General features: G+C 37.2%; 1 long non-coding RNA gene across 5 annotated transcripts in view; it reads left to right on the forward strand.

Annotated features, from left to right (window-relative positions):
• Positions 1-24,327, forward strand: part of LOC145513671 (uncharacterized) — a 793,767-nt gene that overhangs the window by 557,188 nt on the left and 212,252 nt on the right. The window lies entirely within an intron of this gene.

Raw genomic sequence — 24,327 nt, forward strand, 5'->3', positions numbered from 1 at the left:
CAGAAGGGCCTTTTCTATGTGAAACTCTGCCATTGCTCTTCTTCCTTTCAGGAAAACCCCAGAAATCCTGCTCACACTTCTCTTGAAATCTCAAACCAGCCTTGTATTGGCTCTAATCCTGATCCTCTGGTTGGAATGCCACCAAGGCTGCTTTAGACTCAGGATAAATTGTGGAAAGAGTTTAAGTTTTGGTATGAAAATAAGAGCTGATGTCAGCTACTGAAGTTTCTAGACAGTGACATTACTCAAGTTCATGACTATGCCTGGATTTCAGCTGAGAGCATCGGCAGGAAGCTGGGCCTCCTAGCGATGCCCACTTAAGTTCACCCGACTAGGTTATGAAGTTCAGTCTAACACCCCACAGGGAGACCGAAGTGCTCTTGAGGGAACAGTGCAGCAAAGATACCACCAATGACCTGTACAAAATGACAGACAGCAAGAGAGGGGACATCAGGGAAGATACCCTGGCACTCACAGGTAGTGCTAGACCCGCCTGTTAATCAGAGGGCAGCCTTTATGGATATAGATTCAGTTAGGGCCTAAGTGGGGTTGAGGTTCACGACAGTTTACCTATCACTGAAAGGAATTAGGAAGATCAGATACAGACAAACTAACATCTTCATCTGTGTAATGGAAATGGAAACCCGCTCTAGAATTTTTGCCTGTGAAATCCCATGGACAGAGGAGCCTGGCGGGCTACAGTCCATGGTGTCACAAAAGAGTCGGACAAGACTTAGTGACTAAACAATGAGCAAGCAATATATACATTTTCAGTTTAATTCAATAATGTTTTATTGAGCACCTACTGCCTGTAAGGAACTATTTAAGCATTGTGAAGGACAGTGTTAAATAAAGATATGATGGCCACTGTTTTCCAGTCCACCAATGCCTCTAATGAAGGAGCAAGCAATGTACATAGATAGCTCCAATAAATTCTCTCAGGGTGAAATGCTAATAATAAGCTATGATAGGAATACAAATTGCAGTGAAATAAAAAGGAAGAGCTAGACTAACTTTAGTACCAGTGGAAAAGGTTTCTATAAATTTGTTAAATCTCAGTGGTCCTTGATTATTTATTTTCTCCTTAGGGACTGTCTATTAAATTGTTTAGGAGGAAAATATTAATTACACAATACATGTTTTTTTTTTTTTTTCTCCCAATTGGAGGAATGATCAATAAGCTCCTCCATTTTTTCCTATAGGAAAAAATCTAGCATTTCCCTCTTAAAAGCAGAAGAACTAATATGTAGTTAAGTTTCTTTCTCTTCATTTTTAGACAGGTAATTTTAACCATGAGTTGATGGTTTTCTGGCTTAAGAAAATAGTCATTACCTTAACATTATGTACTCAATTATGAATCTTATTAACCTTTTAAATTATGTTTCCTAGTTGATAAACCAGATTTCCCCACAGTGGAATATCTGAATAACAATTGTATTTAATATGAATATGCACTTGTTGATCAGAGAACAAACTTTAAGATAAATTATTGGAAATATAAAGTGATACATGGAAAATCCTGTGCTTTTTGTTCTTTTTTCCTGGAACATCAACTATCTGAAGTTTCAACAGTAAGCTGGTTAAAAACCAGTTTATTGAGAAATGATATGGTGACTGTCATTCGCAAGCTCCTAACATCTATCAGGTAAAAGGATTAAACCTGCATCCATCATTCAGCATAATTAATCAGTAAGACACAGCTGCCCATGTCCATGTACTGATTAATCTGTAGTTCAGGTAAATACATCTCAGGCTTCAAGTTCATATGAGAAATACATCCATCAGTGCTGCCACAGGAACTAGTGTGGCCTATTGCAATTATAAAATGGTAGATATTGTTTATAAGAGAGTGGAAAGAGGTTTTTTTTTTCCCCTACCTGGAAGCAAGAAAATACAGAGATCTTCAAAGACTGCTGAACAAAAAAGCAAAGATTCAGAAAAATAGCTTTCTTTTTTATTTTATTTTAATTTTTCCCCTGGAAGCTCTCTGCTTATGAAATAGATCTCTGAGTTTAAAAAGACTTAAATTTAAGAGTTTACTTATTTAGTCATTCAGGAAGTACTTTATTGGGCACCTAACAAGCTCTAAGGGCTTCCACGGTGTCTCAGTGGTAAAGAGTCTGCCTGCAATGCAAGAGACATGGGTTCAGTCTCTGGGTTGGGAAAACCCTGGAGAAGGAAATGACAACCCATTCCGGTATTCTTACCTGGGAAATCCCATGGACAGAGGAGCCTGGCGGGCTGCTGTGCATGGGGTCACAAAAGCGTTGGTTTTGACTTAGCGATTAAACAACAAAATACAGTAGAGACATAGCAATCATCTGAAAAGTTCCCTTCTCCCAAAAAACACTAGATGTGGGGTTCAAAGGCCAACAATGTTTAAAAAGGTATTGCTATCACCTAGGACTTCAGCAGTACAAATCTGAGGTCTACTGTTTCACAAGAAAGCAGATCATTTTTATAGAGTTAGTTAATACAGTGTTTTTAAAATGATAAGTCTTTCAGCTATCTAAAAGAACTTTAAATATTTCTGTAAAATGTCAGTCTTACCTACGTAAAACCAAGATGTGTTTTGATAGCAGAAGAGAACTTAGTTGTCAGTCAGTCAGTTCAGTCACTCAGTTGTGTCCGACTCTTTGCGACCCCATGGACTGTAGCATGCCAGGCTTCCCTGTCCATCACCAACTCCCAGAGTCCACTGAAACCCATGTCCATTGAATCGGTGATGTCATCCAACCATCTCATCCTCTGTCGTCCCCTTCTCCTCCCACCTTTAATCTTTCCCAGCATCAGTGTCTTTTCAAATGAGGCAGTTCTTCGCATCAGGTGGCCAAAGTATTGGAGTTTCAGCTTCAACATCAGTCCTTCCAATGAATGTTCAGGACTGATCTCCTTTAGGATGGACTGGTTGGGTCTCCTTGCTGTCCAAGGGACTCTCAACAGTCTTCTGCAACACCACAGTTCAAAAGCATCATTTCTTCAGTGCTCAGCTTCCTGACTCCTGGAAAGACCATAGCTTTGACTAGATGGACCTTTGTTGGCAAAGTGATGTCTCTACTTTTTAATATGCTTTCTAGGTCAGTCATAAGTTTTCATCCAAGGAGCAAGCATCTTTTAATTTCATGGCTTCAATCACCATCTGCAGTGATTTTGGAGCCCCCCAAAATAAAGTCAGCCACTGTTTCTACTGTTTCCCCAACTATTTGCCATGCAGTGATGGGACCAGATGCCAAGATTTTAGTTTTCTGAATGTTGAGTTTTAAGCCAACTTTTTCACTCTCCTCTTTCACTTTCTTCAAGAGGCTTTTTAGTTCTTCTTCACTTTCTGCCATAAATGTGGTGTCATCTGCATATCTGAGGTTATTGATATTACTCCCGGCAATCTTGATTCCAGATGTGCTTCATGCAGCCCAGCGTTTCTCATGATGTACTCTGCATATAAGTTAAATAAGCAGGGTGACAATAGACAACCTTGACATACTCCTTTTCCTATTTGGAACCAGTCTATTGTTCCATGTCCAGTTATAAGTGTTGCTTCCTGACCTGCATACAGATTTCTCAAGAGGCAGGTCAGGTGGTCTAGTATGCCTATCTCTTTAAGAATTTTCCAGAGTTTATAGTGATCCACACAGTCAAAGGGTTTGGCGTAGTCAATAAAGCAGAAGTAGATGTTTTTCTGGAACTCTCTTGCCTTTTCGATGATCCAGCAGATGTTGGCAATTTGATCTCTGGTTCCTCTGCCTTTTCTAAGTCCAGATTGAAGTTCACAGTTCACTGAAGTTCAGTATTGCTGAAGCCTGGCTTGGAGAATTTTAAGCATTGCTTTACTAGCGTGTGAGATGAGTACAATTGTGTGGTAGTTTGAGCATTCTTTGGCATTGCCTTTGGGATTGGAATGAAAACTGACCTTTTCCAGTCCTGTGGCCACTGCGAGTTTTCCAAATTTGCTGGCATATTGAGTGTAGCACTTTCACAGCATCATCTTTTATATAGTGATGCTTCCTAAGGCCCACTTGACTTCACATTCCAGGATGTCTGGCTCTAGCAGAGTGATCACACCATCATGATTATCTGGGCCGTGAAGATCTTTTTTGTACAGTTCCTCTGTGTATTCTTGCCCCCTTTTCTTAATATCTTCTGCTTCTGTTAATTCCATACCATTTCTGTCCTTTTTTGTGCCCATCTTTGCATGAAATGTTCCTTTGGTATCTCTAATTTTCTTTGAAGAGATCTCTAGTGTTTCCCATTCTATTGTTTTCCTCTTTTTTTTTTTTTTTTTGCACTGATCAGTGAAGAAGACTTTCTTTTCTCTCCTAGCTTTTCTTTGAAACTCTGCATTCAAATGGGTGTATCTTTCCTTTTCTTCTTTGCTTTTCACTTCTCTTCTTTTCACAGCTATTTGTAAGGCCTCCTCAGACAACCATTTTGCCTTTATTTTTCTTGGGAATGATCTTGATCCCTGCCTCCTGTACAATGTCATGAACCCCCATCCATGGTTCTTCAGGGACTCTGTCTATCATATCTAATCCCTTAAATCTATTTGTCACTTCCACTGTACAATCATAAGGGATTTGATTTAGATCATACATGAATGGTCTGGTGGTTACCTGGTTCAACTCAACCATTCACAAATGAGCAAAGTTCAGAAAGGAGTTACTCATGTCCACCCAGCTGGTAATTATCAACATCCAAATACAAATGTGCAGTCCACTTACACAGTTTTCTACTTTGTCTCTACCATGCTCACTTTAGAAACAGTTTTTTAAAAAGTAAATGCTGAAACGATTTGATGTGGCTTTTTTGATGTATATTATTTTTAGTACTTAATTTCCTTTAATGTAAAGATTGTTTTAGCAGTTTGAGTGATTCAGACGTGTGATCCTTCCATGTTATTTCCACATGCATAGAGACATACAAATACATAGACACACACAAGTCTATAGTTTGCCCAAGAAGTGATTATGTTTTGTGTGTTGTTTAGTTTGTAAGAGTTTCCTTAAAGATTACATTTCTGAATCACTTTAATCATAGGTGGGACCTTGTAGACCTTGCCTACAAGGTAGGTCTTGGTTTCCCATTGTGGACCTTAAGATCGAACTACCTTGTCAGTTTTACATGAGTGGAAAGAAGTTTTTTTCTCTTGGCTACTGTTACAACTACTGGCTAATGATTTTGAGTGAGTTCTTCAGTCTCCACCTTAATATCCTCAGAAAATGGGCTGCTGGTAGAGGAAAGAAGAGATTAGTGGGAGAAAGAAGATAGATGAGTGGGCAGATGTATTTCTGACAAACTTACAATGGAGTTTCTCTCAGCAACTTGTTATATGTATTACCTATTTGTAATCACCATTTGAATACACTTTTAGGCAATGGATGTTGGTGGTGGAAACCCTCAGAAAAGAGGCTTTCATGACCCCAACCAGAATGTGTAAGCACCAAGTGTCTTAACTGAAAAATGAGAAAGGACTTTGTCTAGAACTTAAAGTCAGATGTTTCAAACTTTTTCTCTCTCACCAATTACAGTTTTACGGTTCTACACTCCAGCTAGCAGCTAGTAAGATTGAAAAGGAGTTGATATTCTAGATGAGTTGAAAGGAATGATACTGTTTGAGATCCTCCCCATTATGGAAAATAAATCAGTGATTTTAATTGCCTAAGTGTTTCAGAAAGTCTGACTACTTTAAATCAGGGCTTTTGCTGACTGAAGGATGTTTGCGATGAAATTAGTCTTCATTTTAAATTTTGCCTTCCTAAGCCTCATAAAGTCACTTCCACAGTTATCCACTTTTTGAATTAGTTTCTCTGGATAATGACATAAATTAAGCTGCAAAACCTTAACTCTTGAAAAATTACAAAATCTATAAAATGGATTTTAAAAGGGAATAATGGAAAGAAAACTACACACAACAAAGAGAGCCCTTAATGTTTATTTTCCACTTGAAATATTATTTGTGTTTTTAAAAATCTTAATCTAATATATATGTATATTCCTCCATACTTTTTCTGCTAGGCATCTCAATCTAATAAACAAATATCTCACTTTACCATAGTACCAATTCTCCAAACTTCTTGTAAGCTAACACTGTACTGTCTGGGCTTAAAATTATTTTTCTATTTCATGTATTTTTCAACAGCTCAACATTTTAGTAAATGTTCTTGAGGAAAAAATAGAGGTATCCAAAGTTATTAACAGCTCTATAACTTAACATTCAGTGAATCCTATAGGAGGAAACCTATATCAATCTTTTATTTGAATAGCATTTCATTATTTACAAGCACTTTTTTACAAAATAAATTTTAAATCACCTGCATATATCACATCATTTTTTCACGTAGTAGAGAATAGTATACATGCTAAATTATATTCTTGGTAAATTCATGTATTATTTCTAGTAGCTTCTTTGCAGCTTTTTTTTTTTTGGCTATACCATGGGAAGTGTGGAATCTTAATGCCCTGACCAGGGACTGAACCCAGGCATTGAAAGTGCCAAGTCCTAACAACTGGACTGGCAGGGAACTTCCGTCTTTGTAGATTCTTTAAGACAGTCTATATAGACAGCAATATAATCTGCAAGTAAATTCAGATTTATTTTTTATTATCTCAAAATTATTGATTTTTATTGATTTAATATATTTTTAATTGAATTATAGTTTACAGTACTATATTAATTGCAGGTGTACAGTGTAATGATTCAGTATTTTTAAAGACTGTACTGCATTAAAAATTATTACAAGATAACAGCTACAATTCTGTATGCTGTACAATATATCCTTGTTGCTTATCTATTTTATCCATAGTAGTTTGTATCTCATAATCCCATTCCCCATCTTGCCCCTCCCCCTTTTCCTTTACCCACTGATAACTACTAGTTTGTTGTCTGTTTCCGGTTTACTATATACATTGATTTATTTTACTTTTTAGATTCCACATGTAAATGATATCCTATTGTATTTGCCCTTCTCTGACATTTCACTAAGCATAATAATCTCTAGGTCCATCCACATTGCTGCAAATGGCAAATTTTGTTGTTTTTTTTATGACTGAGTAATATGTATCCCACATCTTCTTTATCCATTCATCTGCTGATGGACATGTGGGTTGCTTTCATATCTAGTCTATTGTAAACAAGGCTGCTATGAACTTTGGGGTACATATATCTTTTCAAGTTAGTGTTTTTATTTTTTCCAGATACATACCCAGGAATAGAATTACTGGATCGCATGGTAGTTCTGTTAGCTTTATAAGGAACCTCAATAGTGTTTTTCATAATGGTTGTACTAATTTACATTCCACCAACAGTTTGCAAGGATTCTCTTTCCTCCATATAGCTGCCAGCATTTGTTATTTGTAGACATTTTGATGACAGCCATTTTGACAGTTATGAGGTGATATCTCATTGTTGCTTTGATTTGCACTTCTCTAATAATTACCTATGTTAAGCATCTTTTCTTGTGTCTGTTAGCCATGTGTATGTATTCTTTGGAAAAATGTTTATTTAGGTTTTCTGCCCATGTATTGATTGGGCTGCTTTTTTGGATATTGAGTTATATAAGTTGTTTATGTATTTTGGATATTAACCCCTTGCTTATCATATCATTTGCAAATATTTTCTCTAATTTCAAAGGTTGACTTTTCATTTTGTTAATGGTTTCCTTTGCTGTACAAAAGCTTTTAGGTTTAATTAGGTCCCATATTTTTATTTTTGCTTTTGTTTCTTTTGTCTTAAAAGACAAATACAAAGTATATTTCTATGGTTTGTGTCAAAGAATGTTCTGCCTGTTTTCTTCTAGGGGTTTTATGACTTCAGCTCTTACAATTGGGTCTGTAATCCACTTTGAGTTCATTTTTGTATGTAGTGTGAGAAAATTTTCTAATTTCATATTTTATACGTAGCAGTCCAGTTTACCTAGTACCATTTGTTGAAGGGTTGAAGAGACTCTTTTCTCCATCATATTGTTTCACCCCAAACCTACTGAAACTAATAAATGAAGTCAATAAACTAGCAGGATATACAATTAATATACAGAAACCTGTTTCTTTTCTGCTAGGTGGTGATTTAGTCCCAAGTCATGTCAACTTTTTGTGGTCCCATGGACTATACATCCATGGAATTCTCCAGGCCAGAATACTGGAGTCATCTGCAAATAAAAACAGTTTTTTATCTTTCTTTCCAATTTGATACCTTTTATTTCTTATATTTATCTGATTTCTGTGACTAAGACTTCCAATACTGTGTTATATAGAAGTGCTGAGAGTGAGCATCTTTGCTTGTTCCTGAATTTAGAGGAAATATTTCAGGTTTTCACCACTGAGTATGACATTAGCTGTGGGTTTTTCATGAAGGGTCTTTATTATGTTGAGATATGTTCACTTCTTACCCACTTCAATGAATTTTACCATGAATGAATGTTTAGTTTTATGAAATGCTTTTCCTGCATCTATTGAAATGATCATATAACTTTATCCTTCCTTTTGTTAATATTGTATGTCACGTTGATTTGCAAATTTTGAGCCATCATTATATCAATGGACTAGATCCAATCTGATCATAGTGTATTATTCTTTTTATGTATTTGGGGTAAGTTTGCTAATATTTTGTTAAGAATTTTTACATCTATATTATCAAAGATATTAGCTGTTTTTTCTCTTTTTGTTGTGTCTTTGTCTGGTTTTGATATCAGGGTAATAAGTGACCTTGTAGGATGAATTTGGGAGTGTTTCATCCTCTTCAGTTCTTCGGATTAGCTTCAGAAGAATAGATATTAATATCAATTCTTTACATGTTTGGTAGAATTCCCCTGTGAAGCTATCTGGCCATGGCTTTTTTTTTTTTTTGGCTGGGAGTTTTTCTTTTTTTTTTAATTACAAATTCAATTTCCCTACTAGTAATTGGTCTGTTCAAATTGACTGTTTCTTATTGATTCAGTCTTTGTCTTTCAGTCTGTTCCATAAATGTGTGATTTAGGTTCCAGCCAACAAAGTGGGTAGATACGAATGGGACTCTTGCCTCCTTGTCTTTCTCTTCTGGGATACTCGCTCTGTGACTAGTGGCCACGGTTTCCCAGATTCAGTTTTCTATTTTCCCCATGCCAGAAAGGTCACAGTTTTCCACTGTTCCAATTACTATATATTTTAGTGACTGTATATTTAGTGACTAAGACTAATGATAAAAGCTGTGAAAATAGAAATTCATTTCTTAGAATTTAGAATCCCCTACTCTAGTTTTAGACTCTCTACCACAACATATCTTCTCTCTAATCTCCAGTTTGTATTAAATCCAGAATTTATAGATGTCATCTTCAGGTTGTTCTATACTGGAGTCTCATTCAGCCACTACTGGATGCAGAGAAGTCTTCCGTGCTTGCTTTTTATATATTCTCTGACATTTCCCTCAATTTTGCACTCTGATGTTTGGCGATTGGTTTATTTAGTGTACCTGTGTCTAACAGCTTCATTGCCACTTCAGTCTATTGCCTCTAATCCAATGTGAACTTAGAAACTAAATCTCCTGACATGGTAGAATTTGGTCCAAATGAAGAGTAGGTGATCTCAGAGACATTCTTTTATCTGTAAAGACTATGGCATTAATTATGTAAGTTTTGTTTAACAAAGTTTGACTGCTTTCAATTTTATTTAATCACTTTCAGGTTTTTGTTTTTGCTGTATCTTTTCAAATTAGGAATTCCTAAGCTCTCATTTATGAAATTTGACAAAGCCAAATGTTTTTCTTATGCATGTTCTGACTCTCATGGATACTTACAAACATGCTTTTTAAAATCTGAGCCAATTTTTAACTTTCAACTTCTTGAGAGAAATATATGCAACCCCTCATAGGTTTATCATTATTAATTATAAAACAACATAATGATTTAAGCATATTGGTTAGGCTCATTATATAGGATTAAAACTAAAATTCATTCCTAACTCTTGATAGGCAAGGGTGAGTTTTTGATTTAGAGTATGTTGCTGATCTTGCAACATTATTTTTAATAAAATAAAGCATTTGCTATTTTCTTTTTTAAAAGCTCTCCCTAGGATGCCCTTGTAAGTGAAAGAGTTTTAATAGGTTTTATTGCTGTGAATTATTTTCACCAATACTTGAGTACATAATATATTCTAGAAATGCTGAGTCTATTCTTTGAATCAGTACAAGCTCACATAGCTTATTGAAACTTTGTTCCATTTCCCAGTTTTTCTATTGACATTTGATTCCAGAACATTCTATACTTTTCCCACATTGAGCTAAACTTGAAGCTTATAGATTGACCAATACTCTATACACTGTTGAACTTTGCCATCTGATCCTAAGAAATACATCTTCCTTTTGCTCTCATGCATAAAAATACATTATTTAGAAAGTGTTTTTACTTCAGTTTTATCTAAAAAACTAATCTATATGAATGGATGAGGTTGATATCTCCATTTAGCAACCATATCTTTATATTTTTCAGGCCAGTTATTGTCTATTTTGCCTGATCAGGCTAAATTTGAAAAGTAAAGAAGCAGAATCTTCATTTCTCCCTTTGGATTCCCATTAGTTATTAGGATGTGATTCAAATAAGATTTTTTTTGCTGGCCCTTAAAGACCAAGCAGAGGAAACATATTTGGAATATGAAAATAAGCACAAGCAATTTTTTATTAGCTTAGAGAGAGCACCTTTTACACATTAAAATGTAAACATTATTATCAAAGAAATAATTAATGGAGCAAGAAGAAATTACTTATGGCTGAAGTAAGTGAAAATCATCTATTGACTCTCAAATGGATTAGAAATATGGTAGAAAAAATTGCTTGAGGGTTATCCGAAAGGATCTAAGTGATAAGAATAAATAATGTTAATTTAAAGAAAAAGTAGAATATCAAATAGTCTACAAACAATAGTCTCCAATGGGAAATAGTAGGAAACTTAAGGAAAAAGATTTCAAGAAGCATGTTGTCATTCAAATACCAGACAAAAGGCTCTAAGAGATCTGATCATTTTATGTCATAGTTCTGTGTCCTGAGTCATTACGATAATTAGAACATTCTACAATGATGATTGCAGATATGCATGCAAGGAACAGTGTGTTTACCTTTAACTAGGGCACTGGTTCATGGCTTCAACCTATTTGAGTTTTGGCAAAATTGTTAAATGACCATAAATTATAGTTACTAGCAACTACAGCTAAAAATCAAACTTGTGACTTACATTGAAACAATACCTGCTGGCCAAATGAAGATGTCTACTGCTACTGCTAAGTCACCTCAGTCGTGTCCGACTCTGTGCGACCCCATAGATGGCAGCCCACCAGGGTCCACCGTCCCTGGGATTCTCCAGGCAAGAACACTGGAGTGGGTTGCCATTTCCTCCTCCAATGCACGAAAGTGAAAAGTGAAAGTGAAGTCGCTCAGTCATGTCTGACTCTTAGCGACCCCATGGACTGCAGCCTACCAGGCTCCTTCATCCATGGGATTTTCCAGGCAAGAGTACTGGAGTGGGGTTCCATTGCCTTCTCCAAAAATGTCTAAGTCATCCACTAATTTTTTTTGGGGGGGTGGTGTGGTTGTTCTTGTCAGTCATTAAGCAAAATCAAAATATACTTTAGATAGAGAACTTGACAGTTGTATGAGACAATAGAAAAAGGAAAGGAACTGAAGGACTGAGTGGGTATCAAATCATTTGGAGGGTTGACTGGTACCTAGCCATCAGAATGGGATGATCCAATGACCTTCTGTTCAATCCAGGAAAATTGGGGAAATGTTGGCCCCTACAAAACCACAGATTAGTCTTTTCTATGTGGAGTTGGCAGAGAGTAAAAAAGCTGATTGAACTGCCACTTATGGTGGCAAGACTCCTACAACCTTGGGAGGTAACAATCTCAGCTGATTGCAGCCCAAACGGCTGTTGGCAGAAACTAAGCAGAGGGGAGGAATTCTTCAGAGAGGTGTTCTAACTGCTTTCAGGATTCTGAGTAGCCTTTGTGTGAGGGGAAGTAGAGAATCACTTACTCTGAAGAGGATGTATTCAATGTATAAGACTGATATAGACACATTCCATGGAATTCTGTTAGGAAACTGTACACACTCAGGTTTCGCTTATGGATAAGGTAAAGTGATTTTATGGATGTACAATGTTTTATTATAACAACATGTGTATAGCGCCAATACTTTCGCCACGTGATACAGAGAGCTAACTCATTGGAAAAGACCCTGATGCTGGGAAAGACTGAAGGCAGAAGGAGAAGGGGGCAGCAGAGGATGAGATGGTTGGATGGTATCACTGACTCAATGGACATGAGTTTGATCAAACTCCAGGAGATAGTGAAAGACAGGGAAGCCTGCCATGCTGCAGTCCATGGGATTGCAGGAGTTGGAATGACTTAGTAACTAAGCAACAACATGTATGTAAGTATATTTTTAGGTAAAATTCATAACATTACTGGAGATAGTTTCCTGCCACCCCCCCCATCATACTTGAAGAGTTCTGTGTTTCTGGAAAAGGGAGCAGACTACACACAAGTAGCCCATAAATGAGTTTACGTGGAGAGATTCTTGGAAGATTATGTGAATTGTGACACTACCTGCATTCCTAGTTTGGACTGGAAAGGCAAGTGTAATATTCTGAGACTTGAGTGCCATTAAAAAATAGATTGGAAAGAAAAGGAGGAATGAGTTTGGAATTAGCAGAAGATCATGGTAGAGATTAGCCAACCCATAGCTAGGCACAATATTCAGAGAACAAGACAGGCATAATGGTGATTTTAAATGGGTACCAGCATTCTGTGTCATCTCAGTGGAATACTAGAAGGTGGGCGGCATGTAGATATGGGAAGCAGAACCTGTAAAATCAGGGCTGAAGGTGACTGTGTGAGTGAGTTCTTTCCACATATGATTGGTCCTTAGGAATCTTGACCAGGGTATGAGCAAGTATGTTATCTCCAACTATCTAGAGGAAATTTGATTTAGAGGCAGAACAAAAGACTGGGAATTACAGTGCCTTGGGTTGGAGGATACCTGTGGGTTAAATAACACCAATGAAAATGTCATATGAAATTGACAGGAAAATGGAACAAAGCCAAAGATTCAGCTGTGCAGAACTTTAGACAAAAATGAAAGTGGGTGGCAGGAGAATTTAGACCTTGACAGAAAGAAGTCTAAGTTCTCTTTTCTCTGCTTACCCATGTATATGTCAAAGCAGTTGTGGTCTTGCATTGCAAAATACCATTGATCTCTGATGCAAATATAATCTTGATACACCCAAATTACCTTCCCCTAATCATAATTCATTTACATAATTCACTACCACTGTCTACTGTTTTTAATTTTTTCTCTACATATGGTTTTGCCATTGCAATTGGGAGGTCTGTGTATTGAAGATGCCAGCTGCTTTCTGTGGAGGCAGAGACAGAAGGTCCCTTTGGAGAAGCTCTTATTTGTCCTGGAAAGGTCAAGTAGCTCTTTGATTATTTGGATGTAGAGTGAGTAAGCATCTAATCCCCTAGGAATGTTTTGTTAGAACCCCATATGCTTTATTTGTCGCTTTGTTCCTTCTTAGCTTTATTGTATTTTTTAAATTTATAATATGCTTTGTTGCTTTTTTCCCTCTATTTATTGATCAGATTTTTAATGGCAGCATGTCACTCAAGCTCCGAAAGCTTTGATTATTGAATACTGAATATACTATAAAAGGAAATTGTGTCCATATGTTTATGGATCTTTGAGAATAAAAGGTTAACACAAAGTTTAAAACTTTTACATTTAAAATTTCTCTTTGCTAAGCAAATTCACCCTATTAAGAGTCATATCTTACTGGATACATTTTTATGTCTACCTGGTTCTAAGAATGACCCCTAGTGCTTTTCCATCTGTATAACCTCTTCCCTTTTGAGTAGGAGTGAAACCTGTGAAAATGATGAGATATTATGATTATTTTACAGCGTACAGCAGAAGGGAGATATCTGGGTGGGCCTAATCTATTTATATAAGCTCTTTAATATAGAAAAGGATTGTTTCCAGCTGGTTATAGAAAAGGAAAGCTACACCATAGCTGGCTGTGGATACAAGAGGCTATGTGACAAGAAATTCAGGGGCCTCTAGAAATACAGGGACCCCTGCTTATAACCAGCAAAGTAATGACACCTATTATTCTTACAAATGTAAGGAACTGAATTCTGACAGCAACCTAAATGAACTTGGAAGCGGAAGCATACCCACATCCTGAGAGTAGGAGCTCAGCCTAACTGACAACTTGATTGTGGATTGTGAGACCATAGGCAAAGAATTTGGTCAGACATCTTTGTATTTCTGATCCATAAAAGGCACAGGACAATAAATGGGCATTGTTTTAAACCATTAACTTTTAACAAATAGTTGCACAAAAATAGAGAACTAATAGAGCCTACTATATGCTTTCTGTAAAGTGTGAAAAACACAAGATGGATAGAATACTGTCACATATTTTGAGATGTTTAGAGCATAGCAAAAAAAGACAGATGCATAAACACCAAAGATAATAATAATGTATTACTTGAAATGATAGAAGCTATTTATAAAATACTATGGGAATACAGATATATGGTGGAGAATTCTGCCTAGGGAAATCAGGAGAAACCTTTCAGAGACTGTGACTGTTGGCATCTCTAATGAAAAAAGTAATATGTAACAGGGACAAATAATGTTACTGCACAAGAGACACAGATTCTTAATGCATGAACGTTCACAACCTTACAAAGCTGATTGAAGGCACAGAGAAGGTCAGTTTCAATTTTATAAGAAATTAACTGGTATAAGTGTAAGTGTACCTTAGTGTTTAAGAAATAATTCTGTCTCAGAATATTCATTTTATCACATTACTGAGATTTTCCTGCAAGCATGTTCTGGCTAAGCAATACCAATCATCAGTGAGTAACTTAACTGAGTTTCTATGATGTATGTAATAGCTTCACTATGCTCAGGAAAGACAGTTTTAAAATTTGCAAACCACACTATCACATAACATTAGATTCAGCTGAGAGGAACTCAAACCACAAAGAACAGTGGCCTTAGTAAGATCCACAATAATTTCTCTGTCGTGTAAAAGTCTTTAGGTTGGCAGTTGGGTGGGAGTGGCTATGGTGACTTCATGGTGTCAGGAATTCTGTGACTGAAGCATCTATAACTTGTATTCCCCAGATACTCTCATAATCTATTTGTCTGTAAGAACTCCATGATATATACTATATTCCTTTCAGTGGGAAGAAGTGAGGGTGATTATGCTAACTGTCCTTTCACATCTCAGCAATGTTATTACCCAGAAGTTGCAACATATCACTTCCACTTCTAAATTAATGATTAGGCCTTATTCATGCAATTACTAGTAGCAAGGACAACTAGATAGACAATGTAGTTCTATTTCAGATGGCTAAATGCACTATTAAAAGTTATAGATCCTATTACTGTTCATTATATAAGTTATGCTGCACCTTGTATAAGTATCAACTAAGAATATGCATCTATTTATTTTAAGTTGTAGATTTAAATATACTTTAAGAAAGGCTGAGCCAATTTTAACATACTGGTGGTGTTTTAAGAGGCCATAATAACACCATTTCCCAAACTTCTTAACTTTAGATGATAATAGGTCATTTAACAATGAAATTTGAAGAAAGTATGAATGTACAAAGAACTGCATTCATACATGGACTAAATCATAGTTATTCACTTTTAAGAACAGAACATAACATAAACTTTTTTAAAGGATATAGTGTTGTTCCTTAAACTTTGAGAACTGAAAAGTCAGGAAAGAGGTTTATAGTCTTAAAGTGCATTAGTCACATAATGATTAGAGTGTGTGTTACTAGGAAGACCATGGACACTCATTTTAGAAATTTACACAGCTTACAAATAAAATTGAATTTAGCAAGTCTAATTTGACTGGAGATAGCAAGGACAATTTCAAGGGAGCTTGAGTGAGCATAATATATGAGCAGGTACTTTTTTTTTTTTTTCAGGTAACTATTCCTTAATTAGAACTTAATGAGTGTAGATTGTGTCTCATTAAATGGAGACCTGGATGAGTATTGGTCAAGTCTTCCTCAGAAAAAAAAAGGAGGGGGCTGGGGGTTGGAAGTAAAATGTTACTCCATAATAATCTTGAAAAAGAATCACCTCAGAACCATAATAGATGTGAAAACCAGCAGACTGTCTCTGAAGAGACCAGAATAGGTTTGGAGCTCCTCAAAACATTCCATCCTCAGAGAATTGTTACTAGTTAATCTATTTGGCAGCTTTTCACCTGTTTTTTGTAGAGTCTGTCTGTCTGTGACTCGACTCAGAGTTTACTGAAGGAAGAAAGCCCTATCCCCAGGACATTTGTTAAGAAATATGTTACTGGCAATTGTTTAACACTGTAGATGACAGGAATGGCTATAGCAATTGAGGCAAACAAGAAACTGGCCAAAAATGTTCAGAGGAAAATATGAGGTATTAGAAACATAAGGCAATGAAGCCTCAGAATACATGAAGCAAAAACTGATAAAACTGAAGGGGAAATAGACAGTTCAGTGATAACAGCCATAGACTTCAATACTTTTTTACCAACAATAAATGGGACAGCCAGACAAGACCAACAGGAGATAAAAGTTGTGAAAACAGCATAGGTCATCTAGATCTAACAGATGTGTAAAGAATATGTCATCCAACAACAATAACTGAATACACAGTTCTCTTCAAGTACACATGAGACATTCACTAGGGTGGGCCATATATTATGCCATAAAACAAGCCAAAATAAATAAAAAAAATATTGGAAATCATATAAAATATGTTCTTTAACAAATTAAATTTAGAGGTTAAAGTCAGAAATAAATTTGGAACATTCACAAAGATGTGGAAATTAAACAACACTTTCATAAATATCCTAAATGTTAAATGGGTCAAAGAAGAAGTGGGAAAAGTAAATGAAAAATGCTTTGAGACACAGGAAAATGATAATACAAGGTACTAAACTTATGCAAAGCAGCTGAAGCAGTGTTCAGAGGAAAATTTATAGCAACAAATGATTGTATTAAAAAGAAGTCCTCCTGGAGAAGGCAATGGCAACCCACTCCAGTACTCTTGCCTGGAAAATCCCATGGATGGAGGAGCCTGGTAGGCTGCAGTCCATGGGGTCGCTAAGAGTCGGACACGACTGAGTGACTTCACTTTCACTTTTCACTTGCTCACATTGGAGAAGGAAATGGCAACCCACCCCAGTGTTCTTGCCTGGAGAATCCCAGGGACGGGGGAGCCTGGTGGGCTGCCATCTATGGGATCGCACAGAGTCAGACACGACTGAAGTGACTTAGCAGCAGCAGCAGCGGCAAGCCATCATCAGTGTCTAACACATCAGTTCTATGGGCTCTGGGCACTGGGTTCTGGCAGGGATGGACCTGGACAAGCGAGGGAGGCTGGAAGATGCCAATGGCTAATGCGGCAGACTGGCCAGGGAGGAGGGGCTGTTTACCCTGGAGACCTGGCCAGTCTCAGGGCCGGGAGCAGGGTTATCTTCAGAGCCCCCAGTGACTGGTTTTAGTCATCTCAGATTTGTTATTTCACTCATCTCTAATAAAGGATTTTTTGGAGTAAAAAAAAAAGAAGTCCTCAAATCAATAGCATAGCCTTAAGAAATATAAAAAAGAGAAAACTAAAGCCAAAGTAAAAAGAATGAAGGAAATAATAAAGACAACCTGAATATTCATTGGAAGGACTGATGCTATAGCTGAAGCTCCAATACTTTGGCCACCTGATGTGAAAAGCCAACTCATTGGAAAAGGCCCTGATGTTAAGAAAGATTGAAGGCAAAAGAGGAAGGGGGCAGCAGAAGATGAGATGGTTAGATAGCATCACAAACACAATGGACATGAATGTGAACAAACTCTGGGAGATACTGAAGGACAGAGGAACCTGGTGTGCTGCAGTTCATGGGGTCACAAAGAATCAGACGCAACTTAGTGACTGAACAATAGAAGGAGTGGTGAATAAATGAAAGAGAACAGAAAAACAATAGAAAAAAGTCAACTAAACCGAAATTTGGTTCTTTGAAAAGATCAACAAAACTGATAATCTTTTAGTTGGACTGACCAAGGAAAATTTACAGAAAATTCAAATTATTAAATTTGTGAATTAAAAAGAGGAATTAGGAATTCATCACTACTGAATCATGTAAACATGATTTTAAGAGGACACTACAGACAACTGAATGCCAGTGTGTTAGGTGATTTAGAGGAAAGGAGCCAATTCCTAATCAAATATAGACTGCAAAAATTTAGGAAGAAATGGAAAATCTGAATAGGCTCAAAACAAATTTAAAAAAAAGTTAGTACATTGAAACTTTTCTAGAAAGAAAAGTCTTGAATTCACTGATGATTTCCACCAAATATTTAAATAATAAGCAATGCCAGTCCTTCACAAACCCTTCGGGAAAATAGCAAAGTGAATAATTACTCTGATGTCAAAACCAAAGACATTATAGAAAAAAGAAAGCTAAAGGAAATATCCTTTATAAATATCAACACAAAATCCTTAATAAAATGGTAGTAAACTGAATGCAGCAACATAATGAAAGATTATATAATATGAACAAGTGAAATTTTTCCAAGAATGCAATTGCTTTAACATGAAAATCAATGTAATATACTATATTAATGGAAAAAGGACATAAACCATATAATAATCACAATACATGTAGAAAAATAATTTGGTAAAATCAAACCCTGTTTCATGAAAAATGCACACATACAAATGAAAACAAAAAACACTCAGTGATTTTGGAATAGAAAAGAACTTCTGGGAAAACCCACAGCTAACATAATACTTGGAGAAGGAAATGGCAACCCACTCCAGTATTCTTGCCTGGAGAATACTTAATGGAGAATCCAGTATTCTTGCCTGGAGAATAACATAATACTTAATGGTGAAAGACTAAATGTTTTTCCTTTAAGAAAAGAATGCCTATTTCCATCACTTCTATTTAACATTGCACAGGATATTCTAGTGGGGGCATCTAGACAAGAAAAAGTCATCCAGATTAGAAATGAAGAGTTAAAACTTACCCCATTCTCAGATAACAATTAGGTGAGACAAAGAAAGAAAAAGCTTCTAGACTGGCAATGAAGTAAAGCTACCTCTATTTTTAGATGATAATTTTGTATGCAGAAAGTTCTAAAGAGTCCATGCAAAGTGACTAGAATTAATAAACAATTTCAACAAAGCTTCAGGATACAATCAATATACAAAAGTTTATTGCATTTCTATATACTAGGCATGAACATTCTGAAAATAAAATTAAGAAAACTATTTTACTTACAGTAGCATGCAATAGAACAAAGTGTTAATACATTAAATAATAGGCTGCAAAGCTTTTACACAAAAATGTACAAAACGTTGCTGAATTAAATTTAAAAAGAAGTAAACAAATGGAAAAAAACATCCCATGTTCCTACATTAGAAGATAGTATCCTTAGGATGATATTCCTCAAAATGATCTTAAGATTTCAATGCATCCTCTTTTTTTTCCCCCAGAAACTGGGAAGCTGATCTAGATTTCATATGGAAATGCAAGGGACACAAATAAGCTTAATGGGTAAAAGAACAATATTTTATAAATATAGTCAAATATATCTTGGAAAATTTTTCTTTACCCTGACCCTCCTCCAACTTGAGGAGCCTTTATGATTGAGATTATTGCTCAAGAAAGAATAAGTATAAAATGGGCATGCTTTCCCTCCCTTCTCTACTGAATACAAACGATGAGTTTGGCTTGGGGAGGGGGAAGCAAAGTACCTGGTATAAAACAGAACAGAAATATTTTAAATTAGGACACAGGGACTGCTGGAGTGTGTTTTCAAACCTTCTGCCCCATGAGGTCTTCCTAAAATGAATTGACATGCCCTTCTCAACATGGGAGAATTGAGCATAGTATTTTGATTTTTAAAATGTCTACTCATGCTCTGCAGTTCCTCTTAGCCGCCCAGTGGGAGAAACACAGGCTGCTGCCTCTGAATTTAAGCAACAGAAATGAGTAATGCTTATTCAGAGAAACGACGTGCACTTTGTCAGATGCCATGCTCTGCACAATCTTTGCTCTGTGGTACAGCGAGACAGTGTGCAATGCCACTGTGTACAGGGTTGGCAGCTGGAAAAGAAATCCTGGCAAGCCAAGGTTGTACCAAAATCCAGCAAGGAGAGACAGAGGTGAAGACACACAGTTCTGGAGAAACATTAGGGAAGCAAGCACTCTAATAGGCACTGAGTTGTTACCGTTCATTACAAGCCAGTTTCTCATGGAAGCATCTACTTTTATCTCTGTCCTCCTGGTTGTTAAAGCCAGATCTGGCTTAGATATGGATAAGAGAAGCTTCTGTGGTTAGGAGAGTGGGCTTTGAGGAAGACAACCCAGGCTTGGTTTTCTAGCTGTGGAACTTGCAGACACCAGGTAACATAGCTAAAATCGCACACCTGTTATGATTCAGTTTCATCTGCTACGTGCGTGCTAAGTCCCATCAGTGTCTGACTCTTTGCAACCCTATGACGATAGGCCATCAGGCTCCTCTGTCCATGGGATTCTCCAGGAAAGAATACTGGAGTGGGTTGCCATGCCCTCTTCCAAGGGATTTGCCCAACCCAGGGATCAAACCCACACATCTCCTGTGGCTCCTGCATTGCTGGCAGATTCTTTACCACTGAGCCACCAGGGAAGACCTTCATTGATTACAGGATGCTAAAAACAATAGTTATCTTCATAGAGTTGATGTACACATTCAATTATATAAAACATAATGTGCTATTACTATGAGGAAATTAACATTAATTAGGTTATGCTACTCACCAGATAGCAAACAGTTTTTCAAAGGTCTATCTTAAAACAAGGTCTTTGGATTCTCAGCCTGTTGACTTTTACTTGAGGCTGCAGAGGAGCGAGAAAAGCAAGTTTGAACAATGACCATCATAGCTTCCAAAGGAAAGTAGAACTTTCACAAATCCTATAGGATAAGTAGAGGAACGCCAGGGCAAGTCCCTTTTCTCATCAACCCAATAAAGGCAAGAATCGTCAATCTTTCACCCTGTGGTCTGTTGGGATGCATATAGTACAGCTGGGCAAAGCCATCCTGGAGAGTACTCACTTTCGGCTTGTTCCAAAGGAAGGTATAAATTGAGCCATTGGGGGACAAATGAAGCCATCAGGCACAACTGTGATGGCTTTTTAATGAGATTGTTTTTACCAGGCCAGCAGGTAATTTCAGTGTTGAGTCAAACCCAAGGGAGGGATGGTGAGAGATCATGGGAGGAGGAAAAGAGAGAGGCAGAGAAGGAGCTCAGAGCTGGCAGCTGGCCGGCAGGCTACAGAGAAGGAGCTAAATTATGCATCTTATTTAGTACATTTATTAAAAGAACATTTCTAGGCAAACATCTCAAAACAAATGTGACTATCAGTTAAGCGCCCCGCCGTCCTGAGCAGATTTAGTGCATGACAATTTTCTCATAATGGCTTTGTGGTGTTTGCTGAGCTTCATCTCTTCATAGCATTTTATGAATTGTCATTCCATGGGGAGTTTAAATAGGCTGACTTTGCCTTTAGTTTGTGGTTGTTCAGCAAAGTCAAAACTGGATAAATGTGGTGTGAAGATGACATGGAATGGGAAGAACAAGGTTATTCAGATGATATTTGACTTAAATTTTTGGTTGGTATTTACCAACAAGTCAGAGTACTACTCTTCCCTATGATTAATTTTTATTCATTAATCATCATTATCCATATTTCAACATTTTTTTTCTTGGTATGGGGATTTGAAATCTAGGTCCTGGGAGTACCAAGAAGTAGAGTTTTAAGAGGAGGAGAAGAACATATAAAAGGTGAGGGTGGACCTGTAGGGATCAGTTCAGTTCAGTCGCTCAGTCGTGTCCGAATATTTCTGGAGGCCATTCTCATTAGGAGAGGACTTGCAGTAACTTAACTGTCTGCAGAAGTGACTCAGAACCATATATTACATAAACCAAAACTAAAATACCCCCAGCTGAAGTGCTGCTTAGGCCCTAGCTACCCAAATGTCACCCAGCACAGTTCAGTTCAGTTCAGTCACTCAGTCGTGTCCGACTCTCTGCGACCCCATGAATTGCAGCACGCCAAGCCTCCCTGTCCATCACCAACTCCCGGAGTCTACCCAAACCCATGTTCATTGAGTCGGTGATGCCATCCAACCATCTCATCCTCTGTCGTCCCCTTCTCCTCCTGCCCCCAATCCTACCCAGCGTTAGGGTCTTTTCCAATGAGTCAACCCTTCGCATGAGGTGGACAAAGTATTGGAGCTTCAGCTTCAACATCAGACCTTCCAATGAACACCCAGGATTGATCTCTTTTAGGATGGATTGATTGGATCTCCTTGCAGTCCAAGGGACTCTCAAGAGTCTTCTCCAACACCACAGTTCAAAAGCATCAATTCTTCGGCGCTCAGCTTTCTTCACCGTCCAACTCTCACATCCATACATGACCACTGGAAAAACCATAGCCTTGACTAGACGGACTTTTGTTGGCAAAGTAATGTCTCTACTTTTAAATATGCTATCTAGGTTGGCCATAACCTTCCTTCCAAGGAGTAAGCGTCTTTTAATTTCATGGCTGCAGTCTAGAAGTATCAAATAGTGTGAAAGTTGCTCAGTCGCGTCCGACTCTGTGAGTCCAAGGGCTATACAGTCTATGAAATTCTCCAGGTCAGAATACTGGAGTGGGTAGCCTTTCCCTTCTCCAGGGGATCTTCCCAACCCAGGGATTGAACCCAGGTCTCCCGCATTGCAGGTGGATTCTTTACCAGCTGAGCCACAAGGGAAGCCCAAGAATACTGGAGTGGGTAGCCTTTCCCTTCTCCAGCAGATCTTCCTGACACAGGAATTTAACTGGGGTTTCCGGCATTGCCAGTAGGTTCTTTATCAACTGAGCTATCACATAGTGCAGGACATAAAGGATGTGCGATTATTCTACTTGAAAGTGATGGGAAGAACAAGAGCAGTTTTCAGAAAGGAAATGATGATGAATGTATCCCCAGTAGAGAAACAGAGTGGACAAGGCGTCGATTACCCTGGTGGTTTGAATAAACAGAAGTAGCTCCAAATGACTGGAACATAAGGTAAGGAGAATGGAGTAAAGATGGGGAGGAGGGGACCAGAGGCTGGATTTCTGTATCTGACATTTTAAGGAATTTGACATTTTCAGGAAAATGCAACACTATTGAAATAGTTCAAAGCAGTAAACATACAAACTTTGATACACAGAAAATAATCATTTTGGAAGTAATGTAAATGATGAGTTGAAATGTGAGACTAAGTAGAGATACAGAAATTAGGTCCAGTTCTATATCCAAGGTTGGAAAAGGAAATGGCAACCCACTCCAGTAATCTTGCCTGGAAAACCCCATGGACAGAGGAGCCTGGCAGGCTACAGTCCGTGGGGTCGCTAAGAGTCGGACACGACTGAGTGACTTCACTTCACTTTACTGTATCCAAGGTAAGAGATGATATAGACTGAGTTAAAGTGGTAGCATTGTGGCTAGAGAGAGAGAAATGTAATAGATTGAAAGGCAATAGAACCTATAGTATTTGATGATACATTGAATTCGAGTTGTATAGTATTGAGTTTGAGTTGTGTAGGGGATCTAAAGTGAGTTTGAAGTCTCTAGGTTGGGTGCCTGGGTAATTTTGTCATGTTAAAAGAATTGTAAACTTCCAAACTGAAAGACAATACTGCATACTGATTCAATATATATGCAAAAAAATACAGTGGAAGGAAGTACTACAGATATTAACAATGACAATCAATAAGTGATATAATTGTAGATCATATTATATGTTTCATTAGATTATATAATATTTGCCAAATTTAGAGAAGTGAACATGAATTATTTTTAGAACAGGAAAAATACATACATGCTCCTTTAATAATTACAAGTGAGATAAAAAAAGAAACACATATAAAATACTTTTCCTTTGAGCTTGACTTTGATAACATAGTCTTCTAGAAAAACAACTCTATTAATCTCTTGAAATATGTGGATTCCAGTTTGGATAGTGCCATGTTTCCTTCTTTATTTCTATTTTTCTAACACTTCTATTATACTTCTCAAACTATATTTACCTGAAAAGCAAACACAATGGTAATGGAAAACACTTAAGGTTGCTGTATTTAAGAAGCACGTGGTTAGAAAAGAAAGACACTGAAGTAGAGAGAGGATTCTGCTATTTTTATGGTTTATTTATGCCTGCTGGATGTGTGGCTTGGAACCAATGACATCTCTTTGGAGCTTCTTGAATCAACCTCTACTGAGGATTTCAGAAATGCT

Source organism: Giraffa tippelskirchi, chromosome 7 (assembly GCF_054371585.1).
Source record: "Giraffa tippelskirchi isolate mGirTip1 chromosome 7, T2T-mGirTip1v1.2.pri, whole genome shotgun sequence".
Classification (NCBI taxonomy): domain Eukaryota; kingdom Metazoa; phylum Chordata; class Mammalia; order Artiodactyla; family Giraffidae; genus Giraffa; species Giraffa tippelskirchi.